This window comes from Saccoglossus kowalevskii, chromosome 15, assembly GCF_978046115.1.
Source record: "Saccoglossus kowalevskii chromosome 15, keSacKowa6.1, whole genome shotgun sequence".
NCBI lineage: Eukaryota > Metazoa > Hemichordata > Enteropneusta > Harrimaniidae > Saccoglossus > Saccoglossus kowalevskii.
In genome coordinates this window covers 4,729,812-4,747,538 of record NC_140655.1, presented here as the reverse complement: position 1 = coordinate 4,747,538, position 17,727 = coordinate 4,729,812, and the positions used below count along the sequence as shown (strand labels likewise).

At 39.1% G+C, this 17,727-nt stretch overlaps 1 pseudogene; it reads left to right on the top strand.

The window, feature by feature from the left end:
* The first annotated feature begins 7,568 nt into the window (after positions 1-7,568).
* LOC146733869 (uncharacterized) lies at positions 7,569-12,228 on the top strand (annotated as a pseudogene).
* The last annotated feature ends 5,499 nt before the right edge of the window (positions 12,229-17,727 follow it).

Sequence of the window (17,727 nt, the reverse complement as noted above, 5' to 3'; positions counted from 1 at the left end):
ATCAGTGTACAGAGGATGCCAATTTTGGTAGTGGAAAAAACCACTCTTAATCCAGGCTCTACCAATTTAAAGTAGGAGACTCGGGTCAATGATGTCATATCTATTTTCATTGCCAACAACACTGGGTTCAGCACATTCCAAGGTATTTCACAATCACCATGTCACTGTCTGAGACATACCATTATGCCACAGGGAGAGACAGGATGTATGTATCTCAAATTCTGCTGACAACACAATCCAGTGACTGTATCAGCAGTCTTAAAAATAAACATGTGCAATGGGTTGTTGCAAAGTATCCAAACATGTGCGCTTTTATTTCACACAGCCAGGGCTCTGTACTTTTCACTTACAATTTATGTCACATTATTCCCCCCTGAGTTCAACACACCGGGGTTGATTTCATAGCATTTTTTCACAGACATAAATTATCTTGAAAAATTGAAATTGGTTATACATTTAGTGGTAATTATTATCTGAAGTCTGTCCTCTCAATCGAAATAGTACACAAAATCAAGGACAGAAGTCACAGCTCAAGTTGACTTTTGACTGCCATTTTGTTTGTCAATTTTAACCTCTCTCCCCAAACTCCCAATGCTGGTCTGCAGCCCAGCAGTAGGAATGTGGTTTGAGATCTTTCTGGCCACAAATAAAAAATAAAAACTAGTTTTCATGAATACGTCAAAAATAATTAAATATGGAGTAGTTTATTCTTCACGCACAAGTGCGGGTTTTCTACTTTTAAATTTCTAGTTACACTAAATCCAAATGGAAATATATATATGCCACCCAAATAAAGGTAAATACATTTTTCACGGCAGTGCAAATTTCCCATACAGGGTTATTCACTCACAGTTTATAGTTCAGTTCTATTTCATGTCTTCCTCATCTGATTCCACAAAAATGCACTTTGACTGGTTCATAATTTTCGCTTTCATCGATCTCTTCTAATGTCTTTATCACAACCGTCGCATACTCTCGACCTTTCTTTATTCCGAGTTGCTTCCAGCTTCCCCAATTAACTCTCACGGCGGGCGCCAACCGTGACATCTCTTCCTATTTTGGTCTGATTCCGCATTCCTTCGCCCTCTTTACTGGACCTATTTCCGCATCAGCCGTCTGGGCTTCCTTTATCTGATCACCACTCACCTTAGGTTGAATTCTGACAGCCTGTACCTGGGTCTCCATTTCCGCTTCCACCATCCTGGTGTCCACTATTCCTTTTCCCATATTCACCTTTTCTGTGTCCCTCATGCAAGTGGGAGTATCCTGCAATGAACTGCTATACTCTCCGGCCCTGGAAATCACAGCGCTATGTTTCCCCTGCCAACCACATTTCCCGCATGGTCTCCTTATAACCCGTCAGTTTTCCCGTGGATTTTCCCTGGCCTATAACCTTATACTCAGATTCCCCCAAGGACTTCGATCCACCTGGCGAGTTTTTCCTCCTGGACACTTAAAACTCAACAACCACCTTAGAGCTGCATGATCAGTCCTGATGGTGAATTTCCTACCGTACAAGTACTGTCTGTAGTATCTCACGAAATTCACCATTACCAGTAATTCTTTCCTTGTGACGCAATAATTCTTTTCCGCTTTACTAAGCAACTTGCTGCCATACGCTATCACCCTTTCCTTTTCATCCTGGACCTGTGATAAGACAGCACCAATACCCGTTTCACTTGCGTCTGTATCCAGCACATATTTTCCTGTTTCCTGTGGATACGCTAGTACCGGGCGGACATCAGACACTCCTTTAATACCTGGAAAGCAATCTCACATTCTGTATCCCAATTAAACACTTCATTTTTCTCCGGTAATCTATGCAAAGGTACTGCTATTTTGGCAAATCCTTGTACATACCAGCAGTAGTAGGACGCCATCCCCAAGAAACTTCTTACATTCTTTACACTTTTTGGCGTTGGCCCCTCCTTTATGGTTCTCTCGCTTTGTCTGGATCCGTCGCTACACCATCTTTTGACACTACATGTATATGACCCAAATACATTACACTGGTTCTGCACAGGTCACATTTCTTTGGCTTGAGTTTTAGTCCGGCTGCCCGCAATCTGCCTAACACTATTTCCAGACGCTCCAACTCCTCATCAATATCTCTGCCGTATACAATAATATCGTCTAAATATAACAGGAGTATTTCCCACTGCAATCCAGTCATTATTCGCTCCATAAGCCGCTCAAACGTAGAGGGCGCATTGCAAAGGCCGAAGGGCATCACTTTCCAACTATACAGACCACTACAGGTCACAAAAGCAGCTTTCTGTTGTGCCTCTTCATCTAACTGGACTTGCCAATAACCGCTAGCCAAATCTAAGGTAGAAAACCAGCAAGCGCCTGACAGACTGTCCAGAGAGTCATCTATTCTGGGAATTGGATACGCATCTTTAATTGTTACATCATTAAGCTTCCTGTAGTCAACACAAAACCTTGTCCCACCATCTTTTTTCTTTACTAACACAATTGGTGAAGCCCAGGGACTACAACTTGGTTCAATAATACCGGCTTTCAGCATCTTTTCCACCTGCTTCCCCGCTTCCTCTCTCTGCCAAATTGGTAGTCTTCTTGAGGGTTGCCTAATAGGAGCTGCCTCACCTGTATTAATGGAGTGTTTAACCAGATTGGTACACCCCATATCATCATCACCCCTGGAAAATACATCTGCATACTTCATCAGCAATGCCGCTACCTTTTCTGCTTCACCGTCATCCAGCTCTGTTGTACTCCGCCTCCATATATCATGCAAATATTCTGGCAGTTGCTTTTCTTTCAGTGGTACCTCATTTTCTTTATCCCTCTCTGCTGTAACCACACCTTCCCCCTCTGATAGCGGCTCCAACATCCCCACCGCAGTGCCTTGTTTTACATGTATCGGGTGTGGGGTTACATTCAACAATCGTACTGGTATTACCCCATTACAATCTGATACTAATGCTCTTGCCACCATTATTCCTCTTTCCGCAATCGGGTTTCTATCTGTCGGTATCACCATTCCCTGCCGAGAGCCTGGGATCTTTCTGTTAGCATCACATCGTACTAACATTTCACTGCCAGGAGGAATATCAACTGCTTTTCTCAGCACCACTCTGGCACAAAGAGTACGGGCCTTCCAGTCATAACATGGGACTATTTCATCCAGAAATTTCAGCTGTAGATTCTTTATGTCCACTACACAGCCTAAGGTAATCAGCAATTCCATCCCCAAAATTGCATCAGTCTCCATATCCACTACAATCACATCGGCTGTGGTTTTGTATTTACTTATGCGTACCTCCATATTAGCTCCACCATGCTGTTTCATCAAGGTACCGTCTGCTTGCCGGATCCGAGTTGTCATGGCTTCCAATGCAGGTCTCTGCATCTCAGGTATACGCTCATAATGTTTTCTTGACAACAGGGTTCCTGATGCCCCTGTATCTATTAAAAAATATCCCTGTAATCCACCTATTCTGCCTGCCACAAATATACCGCTTGTTGCCCTTGTATAGTCATGTACGGTAGGCAGGGGTCTACTTTCAGTTGTTGGGGGGGTCGCTGTATCCGATTCCTCTAGTTTTGTCTCCCCTGCCTGCGTACCCTGTCCCCTCCGTCCCTGCAACATTTTTACTGCTTGTTGGGGTTGCCTGGGCCTGTCTGCATTCCCGACCCAGCCCTGGCCCCTGGGGTTGGTCGTGATTCGTTTCCCGCATACCCGTTTGGTGGAGTTGCGCAGTTTCTCTTAATATGCCCTCGTCCTCCGCATCTGTAACACTCAATTCCCATCTGGCCCCACCTTCTTGGTCTTTTATCTTTCCCTCCACCGAATGACTGCTCTCCTATCTGGGTTGGTTGGAATTTTCCGACCCCCATTTCTTTTATTCCTTCATTTAGTTCTACCATCTCCGAGTCCCCTTCAGCATTCAGCACCCTGCCAAATTTGGGGCACCGCTCAGCCAGTCTCCTTTTCTCTGACATCACGTGTGATTCAGTCTCCAATGCAGCCTGTATCGCCTGGTCAAATGTTTTTGGATTTGCTCTGAATATACCGTCTCTTATTTCCTTTTCAGGGATGGCATTCTTAAAATACTGCCTGCCTAGCCTTTCCTGGGAAGCAGGATCCATACCTGGGTAGTTCATCTCTGTTAAATCACATATAGCTTCACCCAATTCTTGCAAACTTTCATCTTTCTTCCGCTGCCTAGACCGTAGTTCTGTCGCATAGGTATCTGCTTGCCCACTGGGACTAAATCTCTTGTCCAATCTTGCGACTAACTCTTGGTGTGGAATTTCTCCACCATCTGTTTCTCGGGTCAGCACTTTCTGCGCCAAACTGGACAAACTCACTGCTAAATACCTGGACTTGTGTACCATATCCCAATTATTTACAATTGCACTTTGCTCAAAATAGGCTTTGTAATCTCTCCATGGCGTTTTCCCATTAAATTTTTCTGGAATTATGCTAGGCTTTGTCACAGGATACATGCCCCTCTGATGGAAAGCCTCCTCTCCTTTCAGTGCTTTTTCTCTGTACAACTTTGGTCTCACTACCAGCTCTGGATTCTCTTTTACCTCCTCAAATAAATCTGAGGTGGGGTTCGTCAGCCATCTGCCAGTTGATTGTGCCCGGGGGTACCCAAGCCATAAGTCATCTGCTCTGTCAGCTGGTCTCCCTCTCAATGCTGATCGGTACCGTGGTGTGGCTGTATCCAGCCTCCATGGTATATCTGTTTTCTCGGCTACTGCTGGCTTACTCCGCTTTTCCACTGTAACTCTACTGCCAGTCAACAGTTCAGCTTTACTAATTTCTTGGGTCCCATAGCCAGAGGTTGGTGTCACCTGTGGCGGCAGCTCATCCGCTTTACCCTCTGGCTGCACAACCCCCTCCTTTTCAGTCTCCTCTGGTTCTTTAAACTCTGCAATATCACCAGCTGCTGCTTGTGCAAACTGTATTTCTCTTAATGTATCAACAAAAATTTGCTGATCATTTCTTTGCTCTGCATCAGCTACTGGTTCAATCTGGATACTCTCTACTGGAATCGGCTTTGCCATTTCTGGATCTGCTACTGGTTCAGTCTGGATACTTTCTACTGGAATCTTTCTCTGCCATTTCTTGATCTGTAACAGGAGTTGCCTTGATCTGCTTTCTCTGGTTCACCTCCTCTGCACCAGTTGTATCCCACCGCTGCCACCAATGTGACGTTAAATGCGGGGGGGGGCTTTATGGGGCTACACCGTATTCAGGATCGGGGAGTTTGTCTTTAATACCGGTCTAATAGTCTTTGTTTCTCTGGTAGCGTGCTGATCTAATAAGTCTCCTCCCTCTCAGCTCGTCCGCTGTCACGGGGTGGGGATCGTTTGGTGAATGTATATCACCACAACTGAGACTGTGCAGAGAAAGAAATATACCAGTAACGATTATAACAAATCAACACAACACAATATATACGGTTTCCTGTACTTTAATAAACAAATAACAGGGATGCTGGTCACTGGAACCAGCAAGGGGAGGGGGATACACTGTAAAATAAAATAAATTAGAGACTTGATCGATGCTGCAGGGAACACTCTCCATTGGACAGCAATGTGCAATGTTGCGTTCCTTCGTATCTGGCACACTGGCGAAGCAGCTGCACTACAATTTAAACTCGTGCTCTGTGTCCAGGGAGTATCGGCAACTGCACTGCTATCTGCTGCTACTGGTAGCACTGGTACAACGGGAGTAGTTCAGGCAGTGAGCTTCAGTGGTTCCTGTTGATCAGCAGGGATTACTGCACAGCACGTCTGCATATGTACCCCTATATAGGGTACAGCTCAATGGAGTCAGGAATCAGCATCACAAGATGTTACAGGATCAAGTCAGGTCACCTTCCTGACTAAAGATTTTCCCTTATGTCTCAACTTAAATACCCTAGCTAATTTATGGCCATGCAAATAATAAAATGTATATAACGAAATGATTGGTTATCTCGAAATAGCCGACAAATCAGTGTACAGAGGATGCCAATTTTGGTAGTGAAAAAAACCACTCTTAATCCAGGCTCTACCAATTTAAAGTAGGAGACTCGGGTCAATGATGTCATATCTATTTTCATTGCCAACAACACTGGATTCAGCACATTCCAAGGTATTTCACAATCACCATGTCACTGTCTGAGACATACCATTATGCCACAGGGAGAGACAGGATGTATGTATCTCAAATTCTGCTGACAACACAATCCAGTGACTGTATCAGCAGTCTTAAAAATAAACATGTGCAATGGGTTGTTGCAAAGTATCCAAACATGTGCGCTTTTATTTCACACAGCCAGGGCTCTGTACTTTTCACTTACAATTTATGTCACAATATTTCCCACAAGCAGGTACAGCAATGGTTTCGGAAGAAATGGTTTCCCATTGTTTTCATCGACAGCTCTTTGGAAACTAGGAAAAGCGTAACATCGGATGAGAGTTTCCAACTTTTCGCCGCTGGCATAATTTCTAGAATAAATATAAAACAAAAACAAAAAAACATAACTACTGTTTATTATCTTAGATATATGTGAGTATGCATGCTGTGAATGTCGGAGTTGTCTATTAGAGGTATTAATACACTATTTGATCACCTGAATGACGATTTGAATCGACCATGTTACAGGACAATAAAATAATTTGCTTCAATCACTAATGGGTTGATTCCGTCGAGGCTGAATCAATACACCACTAGTCATGTACCCATATAGTTATGATAAGTAACCAACAAAATTAAGATTTAATCTATGATAATATAAACACTGGAGGTTACAGATTATATAAACTCATATAATGGCTTGATGACCTATTTTTCTCTGCAGTTTCCACTTAGTAGTGAAATTTCCAAATATAATGTCTTGACTCTCTTCTGCCATTAGACTTGATACTGCAATATTTTCACGATAATTTTACGGTAAATTAACTTGACCCAGATTTGACCACAACTTAAAAAAAATGAAATGAAATGAAAGGGAAATACTCCAATGAATCACATGGTAAAGCATTTTTAATTGAAACAGTGATTTTAATGAATCTGCCCCACCTCGCAATATTGTTGCCGCTGTATCATACAACTAAAACAAGGTCAGCTTGGACGTTCAGTTGCGAGACATAAAAAACGCAGCCAGTGATACATTTCGAAAATAAAAATACAAAATAAACGCAATCACGCGCATTGGAAATAAACAGAACGCGTTGTGACACAGTCTTACCTCCGGAAGCGTATTAGTGCCATACTCTTAGCAAAATAATAAAAAAATCTCGTTATAACGAGTTTATTTTTCTCGTTATAACGAGCTATAACGAGTTTATTTCTCGTTATAACGAGTTTTTTCTCGTTATAATGAGTTTATTTTTCTCGTTATAACGAGTTTTTTCTCGTTATAACAAGTTTATTTCTCGTCATAACGAGTTTATTTTTCTCGTTATAACGAGTTTTTTCTCATTATAACAAGTTTTTTCTCGTTATAACGAGTTTATTGCGCCCTCAGCGTTTATTTTAAATATGAATGTACTTCCGGTTCATTGGCATGCTTTTATGTTTTATGTAAGTTTTCTGGTCTACAATGGCAGATGATGATAAGTTCAACCAGTTTTTACGAGAACGCGGAATAGATGAAACAATAATAACAGCGCTAGCCAGAGAAAAGGTAAGTCTGGGGAAAGTGAATTGATTATTTAACAGATGTGTGTTATGTTTATGCTCCGTTAATTAGCAAGCAAATTTGACCCCGAGGCAGTTTTGCTGTATGGGGGCCGGACAGCACGCGACACTTGGCGGGAATCAGACGGAACTTAAATAGCAGGCGAGATAAATACGAGAGAAATCGTGTCAATCGCGGGGTTAGGGTCTTTTAACCCAGATGGTAGGACCAGTGTTTGGCTTGTGTCGTGGATGAGCTGAAGCTAGCAGACACTCCCAGTAGACAGTAGTAGAAGTGGAAGTTTATAGCAGACATTAGACAATGTTCAAATGGCCAGATAGTTACGAATACATATTCCCATCAAATAATCATTTTTCACGATCAGCATAATGTATAATATTATAATAAAAACACATAGTGACTACAACTTATGATCAAGCAACTTAAACACCAAAAATTCAACACAGTGGAATGCCCAATAGAGTGTAATAATTATACAGAAGCAAATTTATTACCAACTATCTGTACTGAACAACATGACTTTGACCCGTTGACCCCTACATGTCAGGTCTAGCTTATTTCAGGGTGGATATACATAATTGAGGACAGATATATATTTCATTACAGAACGTATAAATATGATGAATACACATCTGAATGAACTGATTTAAAGGCCGGAGGTTATCGTGCGTTATCCAATTTCGAGTAAACAAATAATGTATTTTACATGTGTTGTATATGTCGCTATGATACCCATATCAAACATGACACAGCGTAACGACCACCAGACTTTAATACTGCAAGTTCAGAGAAATATGATTGACCTTGACCTTTTGTGTTTAGGTCCTGTGACGTTATAGCCTGAACCACATATTATGCCACGACCAGTTTTCATCAGGTTGACAAGCAATTGTATAAGCACCGTAGCCCTTGTGGCTGTAAAGTAACATCCCAAAATATTGTGTTTTTTTTATCCTGTGACATGTGACATTATAGCCTAAACTGTATTTTGGGGCTTTATGCCCATGAACTTTGACCTTTTGCCCCCCTCCCAATATAACATGTCCCGTTTCCGTCAGGGTAAATGTACATGCCAAGTTTAAGCACCTGAGGCTGAGATGTTATAGCCCGAACTTTTTTTTTTTATGGTTCTTGTGACCTTGATCTTTGACCTGTTGACCCCCAAAATATATCACGCTCTATTTTCGGCTGGGTGAATGTACATGCCAAGTGTAAGCACCATAGGTGGTCTTGTTTTTGGTGTGAACAAACACACATACATACATACATACATACATACATGCACACATACATAGATACACACAGACGGCACTGAATGCCCTACTTGCACTGCCTCTCGGGCACCAGTAATAATTAGCATGTTTTCAGATATTAATTTCAAAATTATGCTATGGTCCTAAAAAAATGTACCCTAGCAGACACTGTTTTTAATACACTAATTACACTCAAAATTGGTGCACAATCTGGGAGATTTAGTGTTATTAGTAAGTTACACACAAAGTTTCTTACACAATTGAAATGAATTTCGGAGAGACGAGTTCCATCTTTGTGTTCGTCTGTGCACTCGGAGCCATTTCTTGAACATGCTTTGACCGATCTCATTCAAACTTGACCTAAATATAGTGTATGATGATGTACAGATGCAGAAAGATTTTCGTTGTCATTTGCTCAAAGTTTTAGTCATCAAATTTGCTTATTTATTATGGTTAAACATGCCCGGAACTGTTTCTCGAAGATGAACTGGGTGATTCAAACATTGGATAATGATCATGTTTATTAGGTTACATTTTGAGATTTTACATTTTTCCATGTGCGTGCTGATTCCTCGCTACCAGTATTTTTTTGGTGGATTCAGTTGAAACATTGCACAGAAGTACTATACTGGTTGTGTTGTAGGTATTGCACAGAAATTGTCATGAGGGGGATAGGGATTATGTAATTTAGTAAGACTTGTTTTATCATATTTTTTACTTCCGTGTGCGAAGCACAGAAAGGAGTCTTTGCAATGCGCAGATTCGATTAGGTTTTGGTAATAATCTATGCATATTAATTACCTAATTTGCATTATAATTAGCAAATTTTTAACTGTTTCATGACTGTTTCACTGATATCTAAAGAGCCAGTCATTGGATTTTAATGAAACTTAGTACATAGATGCTCTGAGCTAATGCGCAGACTTGATTAGTTTTAGGTGAAAATCTGTGCATATTAATTAGCTAATTTGCATAATTAAATCAATTTTAAGCTTTCTCAGTACTAATTATTCAATTGGTACATAAATGCTCTAGGTCAATGTGCAAGCCTGATTAGTTTGGGGTTAAAATCTACTATTTCCATAATTAGCATAACAATTTATAATTTTTTTATTCTAATCACATTTCAATGAAACTTGGTACATAGATGGTCTGTTACATTGTCTTTTGTCTCCAATACTCTCAGTACATGAGAGTTCTTTCTAAGCTTTCTTTGATTGTTCATTTGTTTATTGCACTAAATAAATAATTATTATTCAAGTGAGAGAATCACTTGTTTTTCTGTATGGCTCGGTTGATTTGATTTTTGTATCATATTTATTTTATTTCAGATTGATAGTAGTGTTATCAGATTCATGGATGATGAACAACTAGCCATGTATATTAAACAGTATGGTGATAGACTGGCTATATTCCAGTTTTGCAGACGAAGCGCTCCTGAAGCCAAACGCAAACAACTTCTCTTTCAGAAGCTGAGAAAAAAAATGAAACTGAAATCAGCTACATCATCTGAAAAAAGTGATTCTTCTGATGATAACGAAAGTTTATCTTGTCCAACCCGTCAAACAACCGCTAGTAAATTGGTTGGCAACCTAAATGCCAAGAAAAATTACAGGCAAGTTGAAATTGGTTGGATTATGAAAGATGTGAGCTACAGTAAGCATGTACGGACCAAGCAGGGTGGTGGTACAAGGAAACTAAAAGTTCATAAAAAAGCCAACAAAACTGACTTGCTCAAAGAAGGACTAAGTCTGTTTTTCCCACATGGACAATCAACGAAGGGACCAGAAAGTGATTTTGTGTTTGACATCTGTGATTTCACGGAAAATATTGTGGATGAGAACATCACTGTAGGACAGATGTTCATTGAGACAAAACTGACTTCACTGCGTTTTTATTTAGCCAGTACCCGTAAACCACGTACACAAAATAAAGCACAAGTTTGCAACGTTGGGGAATCTCTTGGTTCAAATGACGTCAATGCAGTTGAAGTGAAGCAGTGCATCTCTTGTATGCAATCCAATAGTATAGCTGTTTGTTCGCATGATGTCAGTGTACTCGTAAGTGATGATGTAAATTGTATGGCAGATACAGTACTACCAAGTGGTGATGATGTGGTGAGAGGTGATCTTGGCCTGTCAATCAGTGGTCATGTGATGAATGATGAGCAAGAGCCGTCAACCAGTGATGGTATTAATGCAACAGGATTAGATTTACATGTATATGATAGAGTTCCTGATGAAGATGATAGTGAAATTGAATTTGGCCCTTTGAGTCCTTCAACCACTGACCATAATGCCACTATCCCAGCAGTAACTATAAGAACTATTCGTGTGCACCGTGGAAATGTTTTGAAAGAAATGATAAATGCATTTAATGATGATTCACTGCGAGTTGGAACTGACATAATTACTATTGAAATGGTGTTACCAAATGGTGTTACTGAAGCTGGCGAGGACACGGGTGGTGTTACAAGAGACTGTCCGTCTGAATTCTGGGATTCTTTTTACGAACAATGCACTATGGGTTCTACATATAAGGTTCCATGCATTAGACATGACTATGGCAAGGAACAGTGGATGTCAGTTGCTAGAATAATAGAATTTGGATGGAAACAAGAGTGATATTTCCCAGTTAATCTGGCACCACCATTTCTTGAGCATTGCTTTTATGGTTGTGTTCATAGCAGCATAGCTGAAGCATACGCTTTATTCTTACCAGAGTCAGAGGCCCAAGTGATTCAGCAAGCAGTTAATGATTTCACCAGTGTAGATGAAGATGAATTGACTGATATACTTGATAGCCATCAGTGCAAATCATTACCTACATGCCATAATATAGCTACTATTGTAGATGAGATAGCACACAAAGAAATGATACAGGAACCTATGTATGTTATTGATTGCTGGCAACAAATGTTCAAATGTATGCCATTATCATATGCTGAGTTGTCAGAAATATATGGTAAACTGAAACCTACAGCACGAAAGGGTTTGAAGATTTTGAAATTTCCAGACAACTTATCTTGTACAGAAAATGAAGTTGCCAACCATCTGCAAAGATTTCTACGTGGACTTGATGAATCCATGCTGAAGAAGTTCCTGCGATTTTGTACAGGTGCAGATTTACTAATTAAGGATGAAATATCTGTGCAATTTACTAGTTTAACAGGGCTTGCACGCAGACCAGTTGGACACACGTGTGGATGTGTTCTTGAACTACCAAGAGTATATGACAACTTTTTGCAGTTCAGATCGGAATTTAAGTCAGTGTTGGATGCAAATGTTTGGGTGATGGACTTTGTTTAGATTGTTGTCCATCTTATATAACATAGTGTTCTCAGGATGCATTAATACAGTATAAAATACGGAAATTAAAACCATTTATGGATCTTTGCCCTTGGTTCTCAAGATATTGCGTATTTTAGTAGTCTTAATTTAGAGTATGGTGATTGGCCATTTTTAGTTCGAAGAGAAATACTCTCTGACATATGTGATGCCTAAAGACGTCATTCCGATCTTAAGAAATAATATATGAAATTGTCTGAAATTGTATGTGTGATATCGTATGAGCAATTCCAATTGTATTTCTGCTTATAGTATTGTTGCCATGGCAACACTAAGAATTATGGGTCAAAATAGTGGTCATTATGTTAAGTAGGTTTTCACATGTAAAGGTCAGTTGTTTTATCTTTAACTTTTATATGCCAAAAAGTATGTGTCATAATGACCATAATCACAGAAATAAAATGTTGCTTATTGGGTCTCTGTGTGATTAATGTTGGCATTGCAACAATTGTATAGGCAGAAATACTGTAGTTATTACTCAACACACAATTTCCATCAATTTGATTTATTATTAGCTATGGTTATTAACATTTATTTCAATTTTGGCATTATATGAGATGATGTCCGACCTCCTTATAGCATACTCTAAATTAAGCCTACTAAATATATGATATCTTGAGAACCAGGAATGATATCAAAGATCTGTAAACAGTATTTATGTCCTTAGTTCATCATTTATTACATGCAGTTAGTAAATAACCACATTTACCTTTCTTTTATTATTGGAAGTGTACTGTTGACAGTGTTTATGTAGTATTGTAAGATAACACTAGTGATAGAATACATAGATTATGTGTATGTCAGTTGGCATGAATTGAATCTGAATTTGTCAACAAATTATTTTGTTTCAAATTCAGATCAAAAGTGCATCTGCTTAATTTGCGTAACGTCTGCCACATTTGGTTATGTTTAAAAAAAACATATTTTCTAATGTTCTGAGTTATTTTAGCAAAATAATGCGCTTTTAAGGAACATAATCAGTGTATACTAGTAGGTATTTGGCTCCTGTGTGTGCGAAGCACAAAACACGAGAGCTTTTGCAGTTACCCTATCTGTGCGTCACACTTGCCTTTGTCTAATGCTATCTTTAAAATGCTTTGGTCAATGTTTACCAACTTAGCCTGAAGAAGCTATACATTCATTTGAAGAGTTGAAAAAAGTTTTGTGCAATTCAGTACTTACTAGGTATTTTTTGAAGTTTTTTATTTTAACTGTATGGCTTGTTCGGGTAAATTTTGTGGCTGCCTCTTTTGAAGAAACCTCCACAATTTGGCCTACTTTTATATATCTTGGCATCCACAACACTAACAAACATTATGTTTACATGGTGGGCGGCTATAGTAGGACCAGATGTTTTTTCCTAAATTTGGGGTGACCTTGGATGACCTTTGACCTGTTTTTACATATCTTCAAATCTAATCTTCAAACAATTACTTGCAGGTTTGGGGACAACTATTTGGCAAAACATTTCTCAAAAATGTTGTGATGGTAATTTGATGACCTTTGACCTTTTACATATCTACTCATCTGCAACACTTGCGTGCATAGTAAAGAGTTTGGAGGATTGGGGACTATTTGGCATAACATTTTTTCCACAAATTGACCTTAGGTGACCTTTGACCACTTTGCTACTACACATTCAAAGTTTTCTTTGATGATATATTGATATAGATGACAGTATATTGTTTTGGTCTATACAGTTGTAGTGTAACTGCAATTGGCTATGCATAAAAGCAAGCCTTGATTCAACTTCAGAGCGAGTTAGCCAACCTACTATACTATCATGTGTTTTCAAGGAAAAAATTAGTTACATTATTATCCCACAGCATGTAGGTGCTGCAGGGGATATTATGGATCCAAGTCCGTATAGAGTAATATTTGTGACTTCAAACTTAGTGTAGTTATTGAACTTATGGGTCCAGTGCTGTCAGCATGTAGTGTGTGTGATATTTTGCATATTTGCATATGTTTGCATATTTTAATGCTTGTTGACTAAGTCATATCTTTCATTTCTCTGTCGATCTTCACTTGGTGCTATCATGGGTGCGGTGGTGACAACATACATTGTATATTGTTGGTGCTTATTTGCATATTTGCATATATTATTCCATAATTAGTGTCTTTACCAAGTTTTTACCATATACATGTAACTTCCTGGTTTATGCACCGATGAAACCTGTTGTGCTTGGTGTAATTGTGACTACCATGGCGATGACGTAGAAAATGTATGCTAATATACGTCTATGCACATATTAATAGCAACAATCCTCCCTCCAAAAAGCCGGTGGATTTCTGATCGCTTTCTTATTCGACATTGTTGATATTATATTATACCATTGTTAGGATTTTTTCAAAGTACGTTATATGTCTGTGTAGTATCAACATCAAGTGTTTATGGTTAGACAAATATATCTTTATATCACGTTTTATAAACATTCTTCTGTTCATGTTGTTATTATGAGTGTTATCATTAAATCAAAGTTTGGAATCTTGTTTTTAGTTCACCTCTGTTCGTGTCATGTATATTTAGTGAATCCAATGAATGAAAACGACATAGACTCGTGCACTGAATAATGCAAGCAAAAGTCAGTGTGAGATAATTACTTGTGTTGTTGAAGATTATACCATGCATTAATAAGTAATGTTTGTGAATGGCACTACGTTAATTGAGAGTTGTTTATTGCCCATGATGATCCCTTCACTACAGAAATCCAACATTGAATCTCAATTGAGTACTTCGTTATCTAGCATATTCACCAATGGTCAGAAATTACATGGCAGTCCTTAAAGTATGGTTTTATCTTTATTGTATTAATATCTACGAACTGAAATGCATTCAAATACATTTAAACGAATTTTAAAAAACTGGTTGCACTGTTTTCACTAGTGCAAATGTATATTGGCCAGTAAAGACACAAATAACTTTGCCTCTGGTCTGATTGTATTTGATACAAAGAAAAAGGCAAATAAAGCTTACCAATTAAAGTGCTCCGATATGTAGGGGAACTATTAGGAAATACTTTGCAGTGCTCAAGGAAACCTGATATAGAAACACACGCCAAAAGCTTTATCTTGCGGAAAAAAACAGGTTTTTGAAAATGATGCTCAAATCTTCAATCCTGATATTACATGCATCTATATGAAATGTGCTTAAAATGTGCTTTGTGACGACAAAAGGAGTTCATACAAGTAGTTAAGTAATACAGTTAAAGTGTTTGTAGGTTACAGAAATGTGAAATTCATCAAAATCCAATAATGATATTTGTCGATACAGCACATTCTGGAAAACTGCTAATTGGTATGCAAATTATTTAATTAGCATAGATATGTGCTGAAGTCCACTTTGTGGTACAGGATTCAGATCATTAACCCTGGTTACATTGCCTTTGCACCAAATGATAATTAGCCTCAAAGCATCCATTCATATTTTATTCAAATCATAGCAGTCGCATATATTTCAGGGTCCCAATGTTTACTTCGTACACAGGAGCCTATGATCTTAGTAGTCTGCGCTACTGCATCAAAGTTTCACAAAACGGCATTGAATGCACCTCTCAGCGATGTGTAAAGTTGTGCTGCGGCAAACGGATCTGAGGGTTTAAACCAACCGTTTTCTTCCATAATTATGCAGCTAAGCTCAAATATAGTCTCGTCACATGGATATTCTGATTTGGGAGTGCATTCCCCTTCACATACGCAAATTTCCTCTACATCGACATCACGTATCTGATGACTAGTTTCATACAACTCTGGAACTGAATACATCATTAATGGGCGGCCGCTTGGTGCTGTTTGATTTCTAGAAGATCGAATCCTGTGGCTGTTCCAAATTCTGGCAACTTCGTCCAATTCCGCCTTAAAAGAAATGAAAAGAAGTGTCAATGTGAAAGTATAAAAGTATTTTATTTTATTGGACGTCAGACAAATGATCGACAGGCAATGGCCACTTCGGCACATTTTGTCACGATTCGATGCGACTGGAATTTACAAAGACGCACCACACACTATTATGTGATAACTGAATAAACGAAAATAAACGCATATAAGTACTTCTTCATGGGATGTAATGTCTACATCCAAATTTAATTTAGAATCTAAACTAGGCGGATACCTATTAGCGATTGAGGGAGTGTATAAATTCCACACACCCATCAGAACGAGATGTGACGAGGTGGGATTAGTAATGGATTGCTCCGTGGTGAGGTAATTCGTGTAGTTTTACGGAATGGATCATGATTAAACTACAATACGGGTTACGTTAAATGTAATAGATAATATACCTGAATTACAAATCAGTGTCTATAGGTTTGTCATGCAATTTAGTGCAAACGAGTCTAATACATCTGTAAGATTTAGTCATTTCAGAACGATTGAAATGTCAAATCGTCGAAACCTGAAAAGCTGCCTAGGATAGACGAAGCGTTGCGAAAGAATCAATGAAATACCATTTCACACAACAATGGTAGTGATAAATCACGAGACATTACATACATATCAGGACCATATGGGTGACGACACGACAGTGTGCATGGGAAACGTTTCAATGAGCATTACCTGTATCAAATTCATAAAGCAGAACTGGATGAGATTTACATCAAGAAAACTTCCAGAAAACAAACCATCATCTCTAATATTTGCAAACAGATTTATCCAAAACTGGGAATTCTGCTTCCTCATCGTACTCCACCAACACTCTATTCTTTGATTTGAAGTACTCCGTCCATATAAGAAGCTTTTAGATCCAGCGAATGAATCAGTGTGATTTCTCCGCAGAAATATTTGCATTTGTTCAATATAGCCATTTTCAGTGCCCCTGTCTGCGCGTATTATTCGTGGGCACCCTTGTCTGGCCTTTACAGCTTCTACATAGTAGCCTGCAATGACTTTAGGGTCATTGTTCGTTATATATGCTTCAAGCCATATGATTGATCTGGAAAATCCATCAATGCACCCACTGATACATATTCCATATGGCTTGAGTTTATCATACCCATCTAGATGCCACAAAAAATCCGGACCTTTACTATAATATCGTCTTCGTCGCAGCCTACGACGGCTTCTAAGAAGAACACCGACAGGATCCAACAACTTCAGCAGGAGTCTCACTGTTTCCTGGGTCACAACAAGTCCATTTTGTATACACTTTAAATGTATCCATCGGTAGCCTGGCAATTGGTTAGATCCCTGAATTTGTCTCTGAATAAAACTGACCACGTCGTCGATATTGGTGAATTTTTTTCTCCTGAAGAGTCCTAGCTTCCGCAACCATCTTTTGAGAGACCGGATACTTAAAATTACATTGTGCCTGTGAGCTAGGTTGACCAATATTTCGTTGTAGTTGAGACCAAGGCGGAAGTAAAATGTAATGAGTTCATCTCTATCCGCCATTGCACAGCATATGACACCAGCTGGGACAACTATAAAATAAACTCGTTATAACGAGAAAAATAAACTCGTTAT